We start from the raw sequence: 23,379 nt of genomic DNA on the forward strand, positions 1-23,379 counted from the left end.
TGTATGGTTTCCTAGAAACAAGGGGTGGCTCAACTAACCCCTTGGCTCAACTTACCCCACTCTCCCCTAACAGGTTTCACTTTTAACAGACAGTTTCCCTCCACAATAAGATCAAAATGTTAAATCCAGCTCAAATCCCAGAGGGAATTGTTCAAATGTGTTTAACACACACAACCTTACACACACACACTAGACTCACCTGTCTATGTCCTGTCCTGGACCCGAGTGCCTCAGCCCTGAGCCGTTGTTGAGGGAGCCTTGTCTGGGGAGCCCGGGAGGTCTGCTTCTGTCTGCTGATACGTCCCCTGGGGGCCCCTGGTAGAGGAGGTCCTGCTGCAGTTTGGCCTTCTTCTCCTGGGGGGCCTCCTCGTGACGTCGACCCCGGGGGCCCTCAGACACGCCCCGTGGCCCTGCAGTGCCGCTGTAGAACCACGCCCCCGACTTGGTGAGGATTTCTTGTTGTTTTCGGCACAAGTTGCATACCCACATAACCTGTACACAGAGAAGAGAGGGGGTTAGATGTCTGCAGTGGGGGTGGTGGTGGTGGTGGTGGTGGTGGTGGTGGTGGGGGGCTTACAGCGATAAACTACAATGGAAGGAGTCATGGAATGGATCAACCCCTAGAGGAGTTGTGTCAAGTATCATTAAATAAGGATACTTGGACCTGCTAGATGTTGTAGGAAACACTGTAAATATACAAATGAGGATATGAATGATTTGATAATATTGCATACACATACAGTAGCCTTGGAGACATTGTTTAGGAGGGAGAGAATATTAGGATTGTATGTAGGACCATATCTAATTGAGGAAGTCGTGTTTAGTTCACTGGACAGTCTGTGAGTATGATGGGGAATCTGAAGTTCATATGATCTACATTCCCCTACACTCTTAGAAAAAAAGGGTTCCAAAAGGATTCTTTGGCCACCCCCATAGGATAACCCTTTTTGCATCCAGGTAGAACCATTTTTGGTTCCTGGTAGAACCTTTTTCGGTTCCATGTAGAACCCTCTGTGGAAAGGGTTCTATATGGAACCCAAAAGGGTTCTACCTGGAACCAAAAAGTGTTCGTCAAAGGTTTCTCCCTTTTAGGCTCTAGATAGAGTGGTACATACCTACACCACTTGCTTATATGGGGTACCAGCCATATAAATAAAATCACTACAATGGGTATCCCCAATCAAGTCAATGGGTTGGTAGTGGGTAGTTACAGAATCATTAATGGGTGATTCTATTTCTATGGTACTAGCTTTGTGGTGCACAATACTGTAAGTAACTGAATCTAAATAGGAAGCTAGCTGCGGCCCTACTGTTTAATACAGCTGTGTGTGTATAGCAGAGGGATGGAGAGAGACTGTATTCAACAGCTCTACAGAGGGAGGAAGTAGCACTAACTGTGATCTGCAGCCCCCTCCCTCCACATTAGCCTCATAAATCCAGGAGCCGACAGAAGCCCTGATCACTCCGCCTCAGACGCAGCGCAGCCGCCCTCAAAGCCCTGGGCTGCTTCGCAAATGGCACCCTATTCCCTACGCACTGCACTATGGGCCCTGGTCAAAAAGTAGTGCACTATATTTAGCATAGGATGCCATTTGGGATGAAACCTGATCACTCCACCTCAGACGCAGCTCATCCGGCCTCACGCTTCCCTAACAATCGCCCTCCCTAATCTGGAGGAGGAGCTAAGGCCAGTGGAAAGGAAGGAATGGGCAGCCACCTGAGCTGCCTGGCGCCTCTCTCTCTCTCTCTCTCTCTCTCTCTCTCTCCCTCTCTCCCTCTCTCCCTCTCTCCCTCTCTCCCTCCCTCCCTCCCTCCCTGAGGGAGCATGGTGCAGGGCATCAGGGTCCATGAGGATCTCAGCCTGGAGGCTGATGGCCAGTGACTGACAGACTGACCGACAGCTGTGACGTACAGTAGAGAGGCAGGCAGCTGCACTTAACCCAGCAGCAGTATCCTCCAGCCCCTAGCTATAGCCTGACTCTCTGGCCTTGGTCCTGGTCCTGTAGTCAGAGCATTGAGCTGACTCAGTACTGGAGTACATTACTGTGATTAATATTGCCTGGGCTGGGACTACAGAGCACACTGACTTAGTGGCTGGCTTGCTGGCTAACTGGCTGGCTTGGAGTGGAAAAACTGGGGGTCATATTCGGAAGGCCATGGCATGACCATTGTGATGTTGTCTCCTTATCACCCCAGGCAATTTCCTGAACCACCGGGGTGGGGCTACACTCTACTTCCATACTTCTCACGCACACACGCACGCACGCACACACACAACCTCCATAGCAGTCACATGCATGTGCACGCACATGCACACTCTACCTCCACACCAGGTCCCACTTCCTGTTCATTACTCCAATCTCCCTCTGTGCTTAACATAGCCCAGTTCATTCCCAGATAGAGAGAGCCTTGTACATCAGCCAGCATGGCACCACGTGACCTACGTATTTCCTGCTCACAACTGCAATTTACATTGAGTCAGTTCTCCAATCTGCCAATAATACTGAACCACATTCTGAGCTTCAGACTGCACATGCAATGGGCTATTTTATCTCATCAGTGCATACCTAATAGTACATTAGTATTCCAAAACAGACCAGGAAGACATACAGTACACACATAGGCCAAATGAATACTGAGCAGGGCAGGCTAAGCCTAGCTCAGCCTCACACATCAATCCTATACAGGACTATATGATGTAGCATCTGATCTGCATGCACCCAAAGATAACCTGGATGACTAATGCACTAAAAAGTGAAAATGGTGAAAAATTGAAGCAGTGGTTGATCACAGTAGAGATGATTTAACGATAAGGTTTTAGGTCGAAGCCATACTCCTTAGTCACACAGAAGTGGTGTCAGCACATGTATACTCACACAGCATGTGCGCTCTAACAGTCCGTCCAGTGATGCAGCAGAGAGCGTGAGTGTGACCCACTCTGACAGACTACTGTTAGCATCTGTAATACTCCCTAAACCACACACACACACATACAAATACATACACACACACGTACACACACACACAGGTCAAGCAGCTGTGCTGATTGCCAGAGGTGTGTTCACTGCAGCCAGACTGCAGTCCCTCCTCCCTCCTTCCCCACCGCCTAACTCTTCACGGCTGAGTGCAGTCAGGGGGACGGGGTGGGGGAGGAAGGGGAGAGGAAGGGACAGCCCCCCCCAGGCTGGGCCATTTCTCCCTGTGTTTGCACATTTCATAGTTATTGAACCTGCACCCAAAAATAGAACATTAAAAAACCTAGTGCTCCAAACATAGCGGAGGAATAGAAATGGCATATGTAGCTCACTAAATGTCCCAGCAAACAAGGGACGTCCTGAGGACATTCGGCGACGTTCCCATTATGTCCCTTAAGGGTTTTGGCATGACGTTATCCCACTTCTAAGAACGTTGCATGATAGGCCCAAGGGAACGTTCTCTGGAGGACCTTTGTCTAGTTCCCTGTACGTTCCCAGGACATCACTGAGGACCATGTCAGGACCTTTTTAGGACGTACTCAGGACTTTCATTTTATTAGTCCTTAGGATGTTGCGTGATGGTCCCAAGGGAACGTTCTCTGGGGGACCTTTTTATAGTTCCCGGTTTGTCTCAGGACGTTTTTACGACATTCTTGGGACGTTGTGTCATGGTCCCCTGAATGTCCCCTGAACGTTCTTGGGACGTTGTGTCATGGTCCCCTGGAAGTTTTGTCTAGTTTGCGGTTTGTCCCGGGAACGTCCCCAAGGACGTTTTTAGGACGTTCTTTGGATGTTGTGTCATGGTACCCTGAAGGTTTTGTCTAGTTCCCGGTTTGTCCCAAGAAAGTAATGAAATGGTATGGGGGTTTTAAGGTAAGTGGTACGCACTTCAGCTAAAATAGTGTACAAATCTTTAATCAGGGAAAGGGGGATACCTAGTCAGTTGCACAACTGAATGTGTCTTCTGCATTTAACCCAACCCCTCTGACGTCCAGGGAGCAGTTGTTGTTGGGGGTTAACTGCCTTGCTCAAGAGCAGAACGGCAGATTTTTCCATCTTGGCGATTCAAGACAGCAACCTTTTGGTTACTGACCCAACGCTTTTAACCGCTAGGCTCCCTGCCACCCCTATCAATGACATCAATGACAACCTGATTACATTTGACATGATCACCCCACCTGGGATTTGAACTCACAACTTCTGGATTTGGGGTATGCTGATCTTTCTGCTGCGCCACAAAGTCTGTAGAAGGCTAATCCATCTGGTCTTGAATCAATAACATCTATCTAAGATTAGTAGGCCTAGTGTTCAGACAACCTCTTGTGTTGCAAATCTCTACAGCAAAACACTGCTATAGCTTTTTACAAGGATGGTGCTGTGGTGGTGCTTTCGATGACCAATGTAGTGTATGTTCATCACTTTCTAAAAGACGATTTACAGCATTGACTGAAACTCCTTTAAGATGGAGAGCAGCCTTCAGCTATCCCAGTTTGTGCTGAGCTGTGTTTAGCTGTCAAGCCTGAGGCCCTACAGTACATCAAAGTAAAGTTAACAGGGGAGGGAGGAGACAATCACCTCTTTCTGATGCGTATGTTCCAGTAGCCAATACTCAAGTCATTGAGCTCTCTCTTGTGGCCAAGAAGCAGCACTACACTACAACAGCATCCTACCAAAACAGTTGAGAAGAGCATGATATTATCAAACTTCAAAGCTATAGGATTTAAGTTCAACTAAACCTAACAATGAAAACACCATGGTGACCATTTTTAACTATTAAGAGAATTGCAACCATTGTTGCATTACTTGAGTCCAAATATTCACTGTTCTTTAGGGAGACAAAAACACATACTTGGTTTCATATCCTTCAGACTAAATGCATTCCCAACCATCAGATGTTACTGTATCTTGTTCATAGCATGCAGAGAACAAAAATATCACATACCATAAAGAGATGTGTGTCATGGTCAAATATTCATGTGATGTTGAATGAACTGTCATAGGTATCCTATTGCCTGTTTCCCTCTCAGTCTCACCTGGTCTGAACTTAACTGAGCTCATTAAAAACTCATTGTTTAAGGGAACATGTCTGGGAACATCTTGGCTTTGAAACTGAGTTTGCACTTGATTCGACTGTGTCTGAAACATACAGAACCTATTCAATCATTCTGCACTCCTTTTCCCCCACACAACACAAGTTTTTTTTTGTGTTATTAAAAACATGTGTGATAAAATATATTGAACCTATCTAAGATTAAATATACCACATTCTTCTGAATCTCTGTGTGTAAAGAGCTCAAAAAGACAGATCTTGAGGGAAACATTTCTTAAAGTATATTTCATGAAACGGTGTAGCCTAAATAGAGATGAAAGAAGAGCCGACACTCACGTGCTCCAACACTGCCTGGCACGTGGTGCATTACATTTTAATGAGGTTCTAAATTTAGTGTGTCAGGCGCGTGGTAGTAATAATAATAGACTTGATGCATAAATGTATGCCCCTTTATTTTTACCAAAGTTCAGAAAGACCTGAAAGAGAAAGATGAGTGCGGCTTGAGAGATGGGGTGACTGGATTCACACAGAGAGATGGCAGATGTCTTTCACAGACCCCCCTAAGCCCTGTGACATTATTTACAAAGCCAATGTCTATTTTTGGTCCTACTTAAGAATTTGGCATGCAATGTCGGCTTATCAAAGAGCTGTTCACCGTTTCACATACATTTTAGAAATGACCATATCTATTCAGAATTTCAGAGAACATGATGTAATTATAACTTTCACCAACAATGAGCACTACATAGCCTAAAAAATATATATACACGTCTTCAGACGACCTGCCCTCACCTAGGCTATAACAAGGTGTTTATAACATGTAGGGCATTCATAATAGCCTATATAATGCTTCATTCATCATTGGTCATATGATAATCGACATTAAAATACTCTGACTGCTTATGCAAACAGTGCACAATAGTCTATAGCCTACATGTGCATTGTAAATGCAGTATCCAAACGGCTGATTGTGAGCCCATCGTATTGAATGATTACCAAGCCAAGACAATCCATTTTACATTTAGCTTACCCATGGTAATGACGGGAAGTATCATGTCCGTGCAGAAAAAACAATGTATGTAATCCTAATTTCGTGGAAATGTTACGGGGCAGCGTGCGGTAAAATCAGGAAGAACCGAGGAGACAGACAGAGGCGCCGACCTTCAGCACCGTTCAGCACCGCGGACAGCACCTACTCCGACAACAGGCAGGCAGCTAGCTCTGCTCAATGTAGCCCCGTGAAGGTTACGCGATGCTAATAATGTATGTGATTTGTCCAGGCTGCAAATAATACAACCCAGTCAGACAGTCTTATGTTCCAACCATGATTTTTTCCTAAACAGATTATTTACAGAAAATAACCAAATACGTGTCTGCCACGATGTCAAATAGAAAACGTTACAGCCCCTTCATAAATGCAGGATTCCAATTTTGAAACGTGGCAAACAAAAAAAGAAGCATTCAGAAGCAGCTTCATGGGAGAAAAGATGTGCAATAGTGAGCAAGAAAGCGCGCAATCATGTTTTTCCCGCCGCTGTATTAGGCCTACTAGTTAAGTCTTCATTACTAATAGATGCGGGCGTGAGTCTCCCGCTACCGGGGCTTATTCGAGCTCATTATAAATGCAGCGCGTCCCCCAGTGGTGCTGGGCGGCCCAACTGTGCTCAAAGAATCCAATGTGTGCCGTTACACGGCCGTGACGCTCAGGGGCTCACCAAGCTATTTCTGATGCGCCACAACAACGTGCTCTTCTAAATTCACTGGAATATTAGGCTATTTTTTACTTTGATGAGGCCAGAAAGATCCAGTAAGTGTGAGTTCTGTTAGTTTGCAGCAGAGTGAATGAGAGCTGAGAGCCAAGAGCACCACAGCACATGTGATGTCCTCAAAAGTCGCTTTAATCACGAATGACTTGGTCTCAGGAGACTGTTGATTCCTGAGGCATTTTTTAGCAACATCAGAGGAATTGAAATGGTGAACAGTCCTGCTATAAGGACTCTGGGGGTTCAGAAAATGTACATAGTGCACAGTATGTCTTTCAAAGGCTCCACCTATATCTCCAAAATCATTCCTGGTATAAGGTTTGTCTAATGTGTAGCAGCTGAGCCTAGACTAGACTGCCCAGTATAGGGTACACATAAAGGCCCTCAGTACTGGACTAACTGTCTAATCACACTGGATGTCATTCACCTCTTTACTGTAGGCTAATATCAAGGAAAGATATATAGTAAAATATCATATTTTATTGTCATAACCATGTATCTGATAGGCTATACTAGACTAAATAAGAAAATAAATAATCTCGGGGCTCATTCTAATGTAGCTCAAATCCACCTTCACTCCTTCTGCTTCTTCTCCTGCGTCTCTGTGAAACTCTCAGCTGCCTCTGCTTCTTCTCCTGCGTCTCTGTGAAACTCTCAGCTGCCAGTCTGGCCTATCGTATTCCAGTGTCCAACAGCTCTGATAGAGGCCCCAGACACTGAGGCGTGTAAATATTGATGCCGTTTCACAGAACAAGAGATCTCTCGTCACGGCTGTCACTGTTTGTGGGAAGGAAAGAGAATACTGATGGAAAAATAACAGATTTCACCACCACCACAACCACCACTTTTACTGACACACAAGCTTTAGATGAGACGAGCTACTGTAGGTGGTTGGGCTTACCAAAACATCCCCAACTGAGCTATATAGTCTTAGTTAATGAACTTGCAATAACATAACATCTATTCTTATTATGAGACCATGAAAATGGTTGTGTTAGAGTCTGTGTGCACGTGGCATGTGTGTGTAAACATGAAAGGGCTTTATTGTGTCCAACATGTGTAGGGCTCTAGTATAAAGTAGTTCACTATATAGGGAATAGGGTGCCATTTGAGACTTGTCCTTTAGGTCCATGGGCCCTGCCCTCAGAGGTCCAGCAGTTGGACCCCCAGTGACATCACCCTCCTTGGGTTGAAAAACTATCTGGTCACCCAGCCCTGTCTGGGAACCAAACCCCTGGATCAGCTGGCCATGAGGGCTCCGTGAGGGCTTGGAGCCCTGCAACCAGATACAGGGGAGGCAGTGTCTGTGTCAACGGTGTCCCTCTGGCTAAGACAGCAGCACATCTACTGAACGTATGTACACCTCCACCTCCACCCCCACCATCCATCCATCTATCTCCATCTAACTCCATCTCCATTCCTCTATTGTACTTCTTCCACCTCCAGACCTGTAATAACAACTGTTTTGCTTTCAAATACTTTAGCTGCATGTGCCATTTGGGACGCAACTAATGTATTTTCATGGCCAAGAAGACAGATGGCTACAATACCAGGCAAACAGTGGGCAGGGCAGCAGTGGGCCTATCCTCCTACCCTTTGATCTGATCCCAGGGCAGATCTGCCAACACTCCAGCTACTCATCACACTGTCTCAACCCTGCTGCTGCTGCCTGCTGCCAGCCCACAGCCGCTACTCAACACCATCTGTAGGCTACAACTCTGGAGGAGACCCATCCTCCACCCATTATCAGTCAACAACAAAGACAGACAGGTGATGGACGGACGGTCGAGTGGAGGTGGACTCTCAGCTCATTCAGCTCAGTTATAGCTGTTTAGGGGAAACCTTGACAGGGATCTGGTCCAAACTTTGCATTGAAAATGGAACAAAGATACCGAAACATATTTTCTGCCATATACTTTATATGTCCTTTGGTCATACCAATGATCTGTTTTGGTCTGGCCTTCAGCATGATATGATTGACTCACAGATGTGATTGGTCAAAAACCATCTGACATTTGTATTCAGGGTACTGTATGTGTATATTACAGTCTGAGAAGCATCTTATGGGGCGAAGGAGCGATGCTTCTATTCAGACTTGTCTTAGTCGAGATGCGCAAAAGGTTGGAAAAGGATTTGCTAACCACTTTGTCCTCCTGTTGCAATTCCATGAGAGCAGGAATGCAGCAGACAGAGATAGAGGGAGAGAGAGAGATAGATAGATAGATAGAGAGAGAGAGAGAGAGAGAGAGAGAGAGAGAGAGAGAGAGAGAGAGAGAGAGAGAGAGAGAGAGAGAGAGAGCGAGAGAGAGAGAGAGAGAGAGAGAAGAAGGAAGGGGGAGAAAGATTGTGAGTGACATTAGTACACTTTGACACATCTCATTCCGACAGTGAGGGTATCGGACAGCACCAAGCATAAACACTCAGCCACATAATAATACGTCAAAGCTAAAGCTTACTCTGTAGGAGGGATTTCACAACAAGGTTAGTTAGTTAGACAGTGGAGCAGCATGGTAATACACAGCTGCCATGAGATTTAGGGCTGTCGTGAGATGCCAGGGGAGAAGCTCCCCCCAGTGGTAAAGAAATATACTAACATTTGACATATTTAGCAGACCCTCTTATCCAGAGCTTCTAGGGTTAAGTGTCTTGCTCAAGGGCACATCGACTCTGGGATTCGAACCAGAAACCTTTTGGTTACTGGCCCAACACTTATAACTGCTAGGCTACCTGACGGCCAAGTGAAAACAAGAATCCCTGCATCTAGAATCATCCCTCATCATATTTACAGTCAGAGTCTAACAAAGTCATGTAGAGAGTATTTGAATGGGATAAACATTGGTAGGAGTTGGTATATGGTATAGATCTTCAGTAGGGGATGTGTTGTGAGCTGCACCACTGTCTGTATCTGGCTTGAGGCCCAGTTTCTGATTCCACACTAATGTTTCATAACCCAGCGGAGGATTTGATTTGAGACAGAAATGGATGGACTAGTCAGGCTATTTTTGGGACCCAAGCGAGAAAGTAGCAGCAAAAACCACTCTCTCACAACAGCTGGCCTGGCCTGCATGTGATTATATGAAACGTGTTGTATTGACAAATTACTTCCACCTTCTCACTGTAATCTTACATATGCATGCATATGTGTGTGTGTGCATCATGCATGTGTGTGTGTGCGTTCATAGACACAGACAAACTAGGCTCAACCTCCTCACCTTATTTGACCGCAGAGACACTCGTCCTCCGCACCGAGCACAGAATTTCGTTTGGCAATATGAACAGAGGTGGCCGCAGCCGTCAGCGAACTTGGTTTTGTGGCAAATCCCACAGGTAGGAGAGTCGTTGGGGTTCTTCTGGGGTTCTCCTGTCGTCCCCGTCTGCGGGGTCGTATCGTCCCCCATCTTCTTTACCTGGTCCTTGTAGCTCTCAAACTGCTGGTGCAACTTCCTGCAAGGAAGGAAGGAAGGAAGGAAGGAAGGAAGCAAGAGAGGAACGCTGTTAGGAAAGGAACCGTTCAGAACAGAAACTTTGTCCTAAATGGTTCCCTAGTCCCTAGTCCCGCTAAAGTGCACTACTTTTTGCCCGTGTATAACAATGCACATGAGGTGATAGGAAGTCATTTCAGATGTGCCCTTGGATCTTGTGTAGTCGTTGTACAGGTACATATCAGAACTTTGTGCTGTAGCTAACTGCAGGTGTGTGTGATGTCCATTAGTGTTGGTAGATAGCAAAGCAAAGTGGTGTATGTAGCTCTGATTCCTTTGAAAGAGAAATGTAGGGAACACTTTCTATGAAGAACATGCTTTATAACGTCCTTGATTTAATACACTCATAGAAAGTGTAACCAAAATGTTTTGTAAACCAAATAACCTACAATTCGTTACATACAACTGTCAGAGTTGGAAATGTTTCAGAGTATTTTCTGCATTGCATATTGTTGTAATGTTACTATAGATCTCCATTCACATAGAGCTGCACCCATCTTTACTGAAACAAGGCGGGCCAGGTAGGAAGGTATAGAGTTCGCATTGCAAGTTAAAGAGCCTAACTTAATTCCACTGACTCAGGTTCCCGGCGTTTAATTAATCATTTGTACTTGTGTTTCTATTTCAGGGCGGAGACGTAAGCTTCAGGGCGGGGCCGAGACGTAAACTTCAGGGCGGGGCCGAGACATAAGCTAATACCGCCCTCCAAATCTCAATGCTCACACTTCAGTGAAAAGAACACGTCAAATCAGTTTTTTCACAGCAACAACATGACTGGGTAGCCTACACTACAGGATCCATTCAACCATCGGCTAACAGTGCCTTTAGACAGTGAAGAGGAATCAGATTATTGTGTAGGCCTCCATGTGGTTTACTGACTAGTGCCCTGTAAAAAAAAGGGTGCCAAATAGGGAAAAGGGTGCCATTTGGAAGTACGCCTTCATTTTCTTTTAGCTCAACATCTTCTTTGATCTGCAGCGCCTGCTCAAAACACTAGATGTACATTCAGTGTTATCTTCTCCTACACTCTCCCAATACACCCACCCACCCAGACACCCCCACACATGACAGGTCCAACTGGACCTGAGGACCAGAGGACCCTGAAACGCTTCCTCACACAGACAGACCAGCATGCATTTTGTGTGACACATGTCAATCGAGTGTATCCTTGGAAACGAAAACCCTGGCTGACTTCATAATATGGCGATTAGAATTGGTTTCTTCTCCACATTTTCCCCTGCAACATTCATTAGTCACGTGAATTATTAACCAGAGCTATCGTTTTACCGTCCGTATGCATGGCTTGGTGTCGTGGAGGTGATAAACATGCTGCCTTTTCTTTCCCACAAACAGGCCTCTTATTTAGATCCCAAATGTAATTGGTGCGTGACTCGATGTGGCTTGGCCCTGTCTGACGACTATCACCCTGCTGAACACTAGATAGATGTGTGCCACCCTGCCATGCTACTGTACCCACACTGGATAAATAACACTGGGCTACTAATGTCACTATATACTGAACACAGATTAGACCTGGGACGTGGTGGTGTAGTGTTGTTTAACACACACACACACACACACACACACACACACAGATACCAGACCAAATCTACGGATAGAAGAATTGAAATGTGCATATTGAGTAGCAGTGTCTGCTGTTTAGAGCAGGGGTTCTCATAGTGGGGTCCGCAGTACTGGAGGGGGTCCACGGCCAGATACAACAAAATAAGAATATTTCTAACCACAGATTACATTTGGGCCAAGGGATCCGTGGAATAAGTTTAGAGGGTGTAATACAATACAATAAAATACCATTTAATATAATTAATCTACAACTTATGTTCTTAACCCTGGGTCAAATGGGCCTGCGAGGCTCACAGGGATTTTGGTATCCACAGTGCTCCACCAATTAAAATAATTTCAATTTAATACTATTTGTACGAATTGAGTCTTGAAGAATATAACTTATAAATGTCTCATGAGTTTAGTTCAACTGTCTTAGCCCATCAGAACCTAAAATAGCTTGTTTTACTCTAATGTTTGTAAACAATGTAAATGTAAACAAACACTGTATAGCCTCAAAATATTGATAGAACTATAATTATGATTTCATGGACAGTCATTTCTTGCATCCATAGCTCTGTCTATGAATTTGAGAGTGGTTACATTTCTCCAGGCCAAACCCTCAGTTTTTTACCAAAACACAGGTGGGATGACCACTTTGTTATTGTTTCCATTAAGGACTCTAGTTTAAGCTTTAAAACTGCTAACTTTTCTCTCTGCCTCATGGCAAAACATGTAGAATTGCAGGATATTAGCTTAGAAGCTGTAACAACAAAACATCTCTCTGCCCCATGACAAAATGTCTAAAACAGCAGGAAATTAGCTTGAAAACTACAATTTCTTTGTCTCCGATGCCAAGAAGGGGGTCTTTAAAATGTTTCTTCCCAGGGCCCGAAACCTGGTTAGTCTGGCAATGCACTACCGAAGTCAAAGTAAAAGTCCTTGCTATTTTTATCTCACTCGAGTTATGAGGGGGTCCCTGATGAATTTGCTATCACAAAAGGGGTCCCCGGCCCCAAAAAGTTTGAAAACCCAGGTTTAGAGAGCGTATAGATGCTCCTAGATTCACTAGAGAGAGTCACTAGAGAGCTACCATTCAAGATGCAACTCTCCCTAACCCAGGAAGAGGATTAGGGAGAGGAGAGTGTTAGGGAGAGGAGAGTGTTAGGGAGAGAAGAGGGGTAGGGGTAGGGGTAGGGAGAGGAGAGGGGTAGGGGTAGGGAGAGGAGAGGAGAGGGGTAGGGGTAGGGAGAGAAGAGTGGTAGGGAGATGAGAGGGGTAGGGAGAGGGGTAGGGAGAGGAGAGGGGTAGGGAGAGGGGTAGGGAGAGGAGAGGGGTAGGGAGAGGAGAGGGTTAGGGAGAGGAGAGGGGTAGGGAGAGTATAGGGGTAGGGAGAGGTAGAAAGAGAGAGGAAAAGGAGGGGGTAGAGAGAGAGGTAGAGAGAAGGAGGAAGAGAGGGAAAGGAAGGGGTTGGGACTCTCCAGAGTGAGAGGGGAAGGGAGAGGAGATGGCCAGGGAGAGGAGAGGGTTAGGGAGAGGAGATGGCCAGGGAGAGGAGGGAGAGGAATACAGGGAGAGGGGGAGAGGGAGGAGGAGAGAAGTAGAGGAGGAGAGAGGGAGGAGGAGAGAAGTAGAGGAGGAGAGAGGGAGGAGGAGAGAAGTAGAGGAGGAGAGAGGGAGGAGGAGAGAGGGAGGAGGAGAGAAGTAGAGGAGGAGAGCGGGAGGAGAAGAGAAGTAGAGGAGGAGAGCGGGAGGAGGAGAGAAGTAGAGGAGGAGAGAGGGAGGAGGAGAGAAGTAGAGGAGGAGAGAGGGAGGAGGAGAGAAGTAGAGGAGGAGAGAGGGAGGAGGAGAGAAGTAGAGGAGGAGAGAGGGAGGAGGAGAGAGGGATATTGAGAGGTGCAGGCAGCTGGTGGATGGCTCCCGTTCCCCATCCGTCTCCCCCTCGGTCAAACGTGGTCAAACGCGCATGACACAGCTGACGTGTAATCATATGCTGCTCATTGTCCCAGCTCTGACTGTCTATCCGACCCTTCTTACCTCTGAACCACACCAACACAGGCTGCATAAACAGGCTGAAACATGAGCCCTGCCCTGGCCTCTACTGTATACTGTTTGACAGAGTCAACATAGTATCCCTACCAGGACCCAGCCAAGCCCGGCAACTCAATACGTGTCTGCCTGTTGGCCTTATGTATGAACTCAGAGGGTTATCTTATCAAGACATGCCTTTTAAATGTTTGAAGTTGTGTTTCTTGTGGATGTTTGACTGGGTGACATAACATTGATGTTACCGTCTGATGTCATGTTTCTGTGATATAGCACAGTCACAGTGCACGTCAGATGCATTTATTCAACCACAATGCAATATTGATATAGTCTATTACTATTTTGGCACTATCACAGTTGTACAATGTAAATGTGTGTCACTTAATCCAAAAATATATAATGCATTTTATACATGCAATTTGTTGTATTCTTCACCATAGTAAAATAATCCTAAAGGATATGGTCATTTTCCTGAAGAAATATTGTGCGCTTGCTTCAGCTGTCCAAAACTATCCTTTGAAAGCAGACTTGACTCTTGGCCATAGGCAGCGTGTCCATAAGGTTTCCCCTAAAGTAAATTCAATTAAATTGCCAAACTGATATAGCCTAATTAGCCTAATCCTGTCTATACAGAAATACATCAAATCATTCAAAATAGGTTACTACACCAGAAATCATTAGCTTCTTTAAAAAAAAGTATGTGGAATTTTTTTAAATCACATAGCCTGTCAGAAGGGCCTGCAATTTGGGCAGCGTGCACAGCAAATACCAAATAGATGATAATTGAGTTGCAAAAGTGAAAGAGTGAAAAAGAGGCCCAGCCAGGCATTTCGCAATATTTCAAAATACAATTGCGGGAAAACAGTTTGAAAAGCAAATGGCTATTGCTGTAAGGAGAAGACCATGACAAGACTCTAATCTGTCTGTTATCAAAATTCTCAATTTCATTGAGCAAACAGTAGCCACTATCTTATTGGCACCAGCCAAGCATCGGCCGTATCCCCGGTTGAGTGCGTATATTCACTCTCTTTATCATTGAGTCAGTGTCACTTGAAAGTTTGTTTTTGGACAATAATTTCCTCCTCCATTTTGTATTTCTGTCTCCTCTTTTTGTAGGCCTATTAGATAGTTGCAGACAACGTTGTTTTTGATTGATCTGTTTGTTAGTCAGCAGAGTATAAACTACCCTGTAATTTTTGTCATATTAAAAAAGATTCAGCTGTTTATGTGCGAGCATCAAGCTCTACAATGAGGGCTCATGACTCTATGTATCATGCAGTCCTTTGTTTTGTCACCAATCAGAGATGTCTATCTAACTCACCATTGTGATCTGTAGGGTAGACATCACTAGCAACACGCAGGCTCTAACACTGGTACATTCTAATTTATAAGGTCATTTTAGCAAAACAGACATTTTATCTATCCTCTCTTCTAGTTTGAAATAAAAACACATTCAAGCTCAGATCTCAATCTTGTTTTAGGCTAACAGTCACGAAAATTTGAACTGAGCATGGAAAAAAAGGTTATTTCATTACTCAGCCCCCTGGTCTTGGAATTCCCTCCAAGCCAACCTAAAACTTCAGGACCTGGTGTCCCTGGAGGAGTTCAATGGACAAATAGACGAACAGGTTGTTGAGACATGTAATTGTTTCTAGTTGTCACCCGATGTCAATATTTTGCGTTGCCTTCTGTAAGGAAGAACGTTGTTTTACTTCACACTCACCACACACATGCCAGCACAAACACACACACATACACACACACACACATACACACACACACACACACACACACACACACACACACACACACACATCCACTGTGTGTGTGCTGTTGTATTTGTGCTATTGCCAGTGTCTTCTGTCTGTGTTGTCTGTTTTGTCTTTCATTGTTTTTTTGTTTTTTTTATCCCAGCCCAGGAGGCCTTTTGCCTCTTGCCAGGCCGTCATTGTAAATAAGAATTTGTTCTTATTGACTTGCCTGGTTAAATAAAGGTGAAATAAAAATAAAAATAAACTTCCAGTCATATAAAGTGTAGTAGAATTGCATGAAATGTGTTTATAAAAGGCCACATTTTTCCCGAACAGTGATTGAGTTATATTATTAGCATAAATTACGACTATCCAATTTACTCATCACATTAGGAATAGTAGGCTATCTTACATAAGTCTGCAAAAGCGATGATACATGGAATGCTTTATTATAAAGGTGAATTTCTATGGTGAAAATGAGCTTCCCCAAACTTGAGACTCACGCGCCGCCTATGCTCTTGGCACTATCTGACAGGTGAGAGGTCAAACATACTGTACAGACCACACTAGTCAGCCATGCTGTATGTTTAGGCCTACTACAGTAACTGTCTGGTTCAGGGGCAGACAGTGAACATCTTACTTACGTCTCAGTCTCAGTCTCAGTCTCAGTCACAGTCTCAGGCTCAGGCTCCTTCTCATTTTGGGACTTTTGCTGCGGTTGCAGCACGTTATTTACCAGCTCAGTGATCCCACTAAAGGGACTAAACCACCTGTTCAAATAAGTAAGGAAACAACGTGACCGTACACCACACCACAGAAAGATGAAGAATCAACACATTGTCTGGGCTGGCTGAGACAAGGAAGTCCCCTATTAAAGTGCACACACACCCAGCAAGGTTACACAAAGTCAGAGTGGCGGTACTGTACGGAAGCCTAGCAGGGACATTCACTGTGATCACAGCACACTAAAAAAGAGGGACAGTCAACCACAGTTACAACCACAGAGAAAGAGGAGGAGAGGAAGTATAAAAGCAGGAAAGAAGCTACAGCCAATGGAAATGGGAATTGCATCGAATGGTCAGCCAATAGTTAGGAAGGTGGTAGTAGAGTAGTCGTAGTAGTATAACGTTTCCATATAGATCAGATAGTTGCTGTGTTTAGAGGTTGATTTGGACACAATGCAGGACAGAAGGTAGCTGAATAGAAGCATCCAGTTCACACGGATGAGGAAGTAAGGAGCCGATAGGTGAAGCTCTCTTACAAGCCAATCAGAATGCAAATGACATACCAGGGCGAGCCAATACCAGGGGAGAAGGGGTGGGGCCCGCTGAGACAGGAAGCCACATTGACCAAAGGAAGAAGTGTCAAAGCCTAGAGCACTCTGGGTAATGTGTTACTTACTGTGCCGGCTGAGGCTTTTGTTCTTCTTTGACCCTAAAAAGATAAGTGTGGACAGCTCAGTGCTCAGAGCATTCACAACACAAAGACATGGAGAACATACATAAAACAACACAAATAAACACATACATAGACATAAACAATGATGATGATGATGATTATTATTACTGTATATTGTAATAGCTTTAAGGAATGCAGTATAATCAAGATATCAGTGATGATGATGATGATGATGATGATTATGAACATAATTACTGTATATTGTAATAGCTTTAAGGCAAATTATCAAGATATCAGTGATGATGATGATGATGATGATGATGATGATGATGATGATGATGATGATGATGATGATGATCATGATCATGATCATGATCATGATGATGATGACAAAAAAACACAACAATAAAAATCATAACATTTAAAATGACAGTAAAAACATAAATAAGAATGATTCACAGGAACTAAATTAAAAAATATTGTGCTGTCATGATATTTGTGCTGTCATGTCACACCTGAATTGATTGAATAAGACTCTAGAACTCTAGCTGAGGGTCTCACTACTTCCAAACTTCCAAACCATTCACCAATCATTTCTAAACACATTTACAGCAGCAGACACATCCTGTTAGAAAAAGTCCTCTTTGGTGCAGAGCCTGTGGTCTAGCGGTAACACTCCCGGCTCCAGTCACATACAGGTATATGCCTCTCTTCACTGGAAACCAGGGTTTAATCCCTGTATCCACTCTTCCTCATGGTACTAGTAATCAACACATCACCCCTCACAACAAAGAGATCAGGTGACAAGGTATTGACAACAGTCAACAGTGTGACAACCAGGCTCATGTCCATAGACTGAATATCAAACATGATGTCTACAGACAGACACTGTAAGACCAGTCTCAAACACACAGACTGTCTCTGTCGCCACGACTATTGATTTTTATATCTTCTTATCTCTTTTTCTGTCTCTTTTTCTAGTTTTGACCCTCTCTGTTTCACATTATATGTAACCAGAAGCCTCCAGGTTTGACTGTCTTTGACTGAGGTTACACTGCTCTCTAGTGGACAGACGTGTGGTGCCTCTGCTAAACGTAAGAGGGGAAGAGATATACACAGAACAGTAATAATAAACATGTCCAGTGTAGCTGTTGAGTTGGAGCTGAGGTTGACTTGGAGTTCTGAGGTCATAGGTGGCACAGCCCACTCCCCAGCCCCAGCCCGATACCCACCCTGCAGCCGTATACCTTATCCCCAGCTGTATACCCCAGCCCCAAATCTATACTCACAGTCCCAGCCCCAGCCCTATACTCAACCCCAGCCCTAAGGCCAACCCCAGCACCAGCCCCATACTCCAGCCCTATACTCCAGCCCCAGCCCTATACCCCAGCCCCAGCACTATACCCCAACCCCAGCACTATACCCCAGCCCCAGTACTATACCCCAGCCCCAGCACTATACCCCAACCCCAGCACTATACCCCAACCCCAGTACTATACCCCAACCCCAATACTATACCCCAACCCCAATGCTATACCCCAACCCCAATACTACCCCAGCCTCATCTGAGAGCGTGAGAGTACCTCCTTGAGAGAGAGTGGAGTTGACGTAGCTCCTGCCGTGCAGACAGACAGCAGGACAATTACACAACGACCTGTCACAGAGAGGGTGGTGTTTAGGGAAGAACTCCTAGATGTAATGAATGTGGCTCCCTGAAGCAGCCAGCTCCCCACACGAGGCCAGACTGAGAGACCTAGCTCACCTCAACTGCAGACACACCACACCACAACGTTGGGTGGGTCCCAAATGGCACCCTATTCTATATAGGGAATAGTGAGCAATTTGGCATGCACACCAGAACGTGAACATTCTCAGTCTAGTAGTGACACACATCCACCAGGGAGAAAAGGATTAATAACCCTGACTTCAGTTAGACGCAATCTTGTATGAAATTGTGACTGTGCCAGTGTGTATATACAGTAAATTTAGATACAATTCAGTCTATGACTGTGAGGTAAAAATAAATACTGCGACCCTGTGCAGCTCGCAGCTCTTCGAATGTGCAGCTCTACAGCACAGTGTCAACCCTCTCTAGATTGTGCAGCTCTATGGCACAGTGTGAACCCTCTCTCAATTTTAAGCTCTATGGCATGGTGTCAACCCTCTCTAGATTGTGCAGCTCTATGGTACAGTGTCAACTCTCTCTAGATTTTAAGCTCTATGGCACAGTGTCAACCCTCTCTAGATTTTAAGATCTATGGCATGGTGTCAACCCTCTCTAGATTTTAAGCTCTATGGCATGGTGTCAACCCTCTCTAGATTGTGCAGCTCTATGGCATGGTGTCAACCCTCTCTAGGTTGTGCAGCTCTACTTTATGGCGTGGGCCAGTCTTACATCATGGAAGAGAAGCAGGAAGTGTCTGTGAGCCCTGGGCCAGGCCCACTGTTCACACCACAGGACGTTACCATGACCACCTGCTCCTACTTCACACCTTCTGTAGCTGGACAGGACCAGCTCTCTCTGTTGTTTTATTCATACATCTTCACGCGCCTGTCCCAAATGGCACCCTATTCCCTATATAGTCCACTTCTTTTGACAAGGGCCCTTAGGGAATAGCATACGATTTGAGACGCACCCTATATGACCGACTGGGTTCAAACCCAGGTCTCCTCCAGCCACCACAATGCTGTGTTAGCCTACTGAGCCAAAGGCATCAGCTCGTGGAACTAACTCAGGTTAACTAATGCAGGTCTCGCTCACTCTCTCCCTCCCTCTCTCCCTCCACCTTTCTCTCTTTCTCCCTCCCTCCCTCCCTCTTTCTCCTTCTCCCCCTCTTTCTCCTTCTCTCTCTCCCTCTCTCTCTACCCCTCAATAACCTGCCTGTTCCTAAGTCAAGTCAGAGTAGAAGAACCACATCGATGTGACAGCTATACAACGAGCCCTGAATCATCACATTCACACCATGCAGCCAATCAGGAGAACAAGCGGTGCATCCCAAATGGCACCCTATTCCCTATATAGTGCACTATGTTTGACCAGGGCCCATAGGGCTCTGGTCAAAATTTGTGCACTATGTAGGTAATGGGGTGCCATTTGGGACGCAGATAAGGTTTCCCACATGTCATAGGTGCCTGGGCAGGCAGGTCCAACAGCAGCCAAAACCCTTCTAATCGTTTCTGATGGGCTGAATAAATAGAACCACAGTCTGCCTATCCTATCTGTCAGTCACAGGCTAACGTGACATAACTAGAAGAGATACAGTACACAGTCATGTGTCAATGTACAGTAAAGTGAAGGCTCACAAGGAGTGTGCGATCACTCACTGACATCCAAGTGTCTGAGGATGTCACACAAAGTTAAGGACACACAAATATCTAGTAGTCTACACAAATAGAGACTATTTGTAACGTTTTGGTCTGAACAAATGTTGGTTATAGCCAAGAAAACAAACACATTGTTGATGCAAGGTTTCTGGAGTAAATAACTATTTTACATATTTTACACTGACGTTACATGTGACACTAATAGCTCCCTTTGAGATGGTTGTGGTGTTATGGTTGGCATGGATACATGATGCAGAGTACATGAAGTGTCCATCTGTCAGTTACATCCATCCCTACCTGCTTTTCACACAACAGACAGCATGACAACACATACACGCCAGTCCCACGGACTAGGCAGGTAGCCTAGCGGTTAAGAGTGTTGGGCCAGTAACCGAAAGGTTCCTGGTTTGAATACCCGAGCCGAACAAATTTTAATATCTGTTGATGTGCACTTGAGCAAGGCACTTAACCATAAATGCTCCTGTCAGTGGCTCTGGGTAAGAGGGGCTGCTAAATGAATAAAATGGAACAGAGATAGTTACACTGTTAAGAGAAACCAAAACAACTAGGCCACACTCCAACTATTACATTTCCCTCTTGGATTTCAGAGAATACACTGTGAGAGTTGAGAGACAGAAACTCTCTACTTCATTCATTGCATTATACTGAACAGGCCGGGCAGAGCTGTCTCTGTTACATTGCACTGAGCTTCTCCACACTGACTCCACCCAGGGCATAAATGCTTCCCAATTACTCTGTCTGCCTCCCCTGCCTCCCTACACCTCCCTCGTATGCCTCCCTCCAGTGCCTCCCTTCGTTCCCTGCCTCCCTTCCCCTTCCCCTGCCTAAATATGGCTGTGTGGCCCCAACCAGTCAATCTAGCATTTCTTCATTCTAAGAAGCCCACTCTTCCTTTCACAGTGGTCCTAAGGGCCAGCATGACTTTTCCCTTCATCAACAGTATAGTAGTAACTGGAACACGCTCAACATGGCTTCCAACTGGACATGTTTACAACAGCCTCATGCTGCATCCCAAATAGCACCCTATTCCCTATGGGCCCTGGTCAAAATGATTGCCTATACTAGGGTATAGGGTGCCATTTGAGACGCTGTTTCTGTATAGTAGTGTCATGACCAGCCCTAACCACTCAATCCGTCTAAGTCTTCCCAAGTCCTCCAAATAATTGGATGAAGGGATCATCCTGAGCTCAGTAGGAAGATACCACATACAGACAATTAACACAAAATGGTTATGACTGCCAGGAGCACAAGTCAATGTATATATATATATATTAAACCACTCAGCAATACATGACTATAAGCTTGTAGTAGTGTGTACAGTACAGTAATCAAATCAAGTCAAATGTATTTATGAAGACATTTTTAGCAGTTGCAGTTTTTAAACCGATGCAGTGAGTGTAGCCTGGTCCCAGATCTGTTTGTGCTCTTGCCAACGCCATTTCTCATTGTCAAGCCATGATAGAAACAGACTGGTACTCAGGCTCCAGTGAGTACTGTGACCAGGGCAGAACCATCTCTCTCTCTCTACCTGCATGAGTCTGAGCGGAACAGGAAGAAGAGGAAGAAGAAGAGCTGTTCTAAAAATAGCAGCTCGTTTAAAGACATGCAGCAGATTAAATCCAGAGACACCTGTTCATTACACCTTTCTTCTTGTAAGGGGAGTGTGTGTGTGTGTGTGTGTGTGTGTGTGTGTGTGTGTGTGTGTGTGTGTGTGTGTGTGTGTGTGTGTGTGCTGCTACTTAACACTTTTCTCGCTCCAAGAGGATTATGGGTAGGGGATGAAAGAGAGAGGGAGAGAGAGAGAGAGAGAGAGAGAGAGAGAGAGAGAGAGAGAGAGAGAGAGAGAGAGAGAGTGAGCTGATAACTTCCTTTTGCACTCTGGTAGTAAATCCCGAATGGCACCCTATTCCCTATATAGTGCACTACTTTTGACCAAGGCCCAGGCTAGGGTGCTATTTGGGACACAGCCTGGCTCATTCTGCCACGTTGTGATAGGGAGCAGAGCAGGAAGCTGGTCATTGCGAGGAGGAGAGGGTTTGTTTGAGTAGCTACATCAGGTCTATACATTTCTATACATTGAGGGACAAGCTGTGCACCACAGTTACAGTGATAGGATTGTATGTACAGTACTGTACTGTACACACTGCAACCCTAGACTTCCTGACCAGAGTACTGCACTAATAATCACATGTGATTGTCAAAAAGAGTTGGCAGAAGGATTTCTCGGAGCAGTGGGGAACTCACTAATCTGTAGCCAAATATAACTTCAAACTCATCTGTTTGAACAGATTACCTGCCATGATTCAATTGAGCCTCCTCAAATCGTAGCTACCCTCCTGAGATGTTTCCTAGTGGCACAGAGTCAGCTAACTACCCAGCAGCATCCAACACATTCATAAATTCATCATATTAATCTGTATCCACACACTGTTGTGCTCATGCTCTGCTCTGTGTTACCGCTTTACTAGGGCAGTACATACTGTAGGACCAATATGCAATTTTTCAATAATTAAGATTAGGGTAACTTTCCTTAAAGTCTGTAGGTATTAGGAATAATGATGCTGTTATAACACATTTTAAGACTCATCATAACCATGTAGGACCCCCTTATAATGTCTAATAATGACTAAATAACAGCCATTTTGAGTCAGCTGAAATGTTCTGAGTCCAACATAGAGACACAACATGTTATAAGCCTTCTAATAACATACTTTAAAGATGGAATCTGCATTAGGGGGAAACAGCGCCACTGGCCGCCCCACCACCGTTGTTATTGGTTTTGTTGCCGAGCTGAGGACGTTGCGCAGCAGGGTAAAAACCATTGCAGTACATATTGTGCTCTTCTAGTGCACATGCAATGATGTCTGTGGGGAAAACAGAGTTCGTTGTTCGCAGTATCTTCCTTGTTGTTGTAATATCGCAAACGGATATGGCTGTTTCACAAATAAAGATTCCATTACATTTACATTTTAGTCATTTAGCAGACGCTCTTATACAGAGAGACTT

At 45.0% G+C, this 23,379-nt stretch overlaps 1 pseudogene across 1 annotated transcript in view; it reads right to left on the minus strand.

Moving 5' to 3' along the window:
* LOC311108241 (regulating synaptic membrane exocytosis protein 2-like) overlaps window positions 1-23,379 on the minus strand; it is a 142,937-nt pseudogene that overhangs the window by 102,564 nt on the left and 16,994 nt on the right. The window contains exons 2-5 of the transcript in view: window positions 17,032-17,064; window positions 16,275-16,400; window positions 10,001-10,232; window positions 200-492 (exon numbers count right to left, since the gene is read on the minus strand). The product of the transcript in view is annotated as a regulating synaptic membrane exocytosis protein 2-like (transcript). The remainder of the gene's footprint in view (window positions 1-199; window positions 493-10,000; window positions 10,233-16,274; window positions 16,401-17,031; window positions 17,065-23,379) is intronic.

This window comes from Coregonus lavaretus, assembly GCF_964263955.1.
Source record: "Coregonus lavaretus genome assembly, chromosome: 3".
Classification (NCBI taxonomy): Eukaryota; Metazoa; Chordata; class Actinopteri; order Salmoniformes; family Salmonidae; genus Coregonus; species Coregonus lavaretus.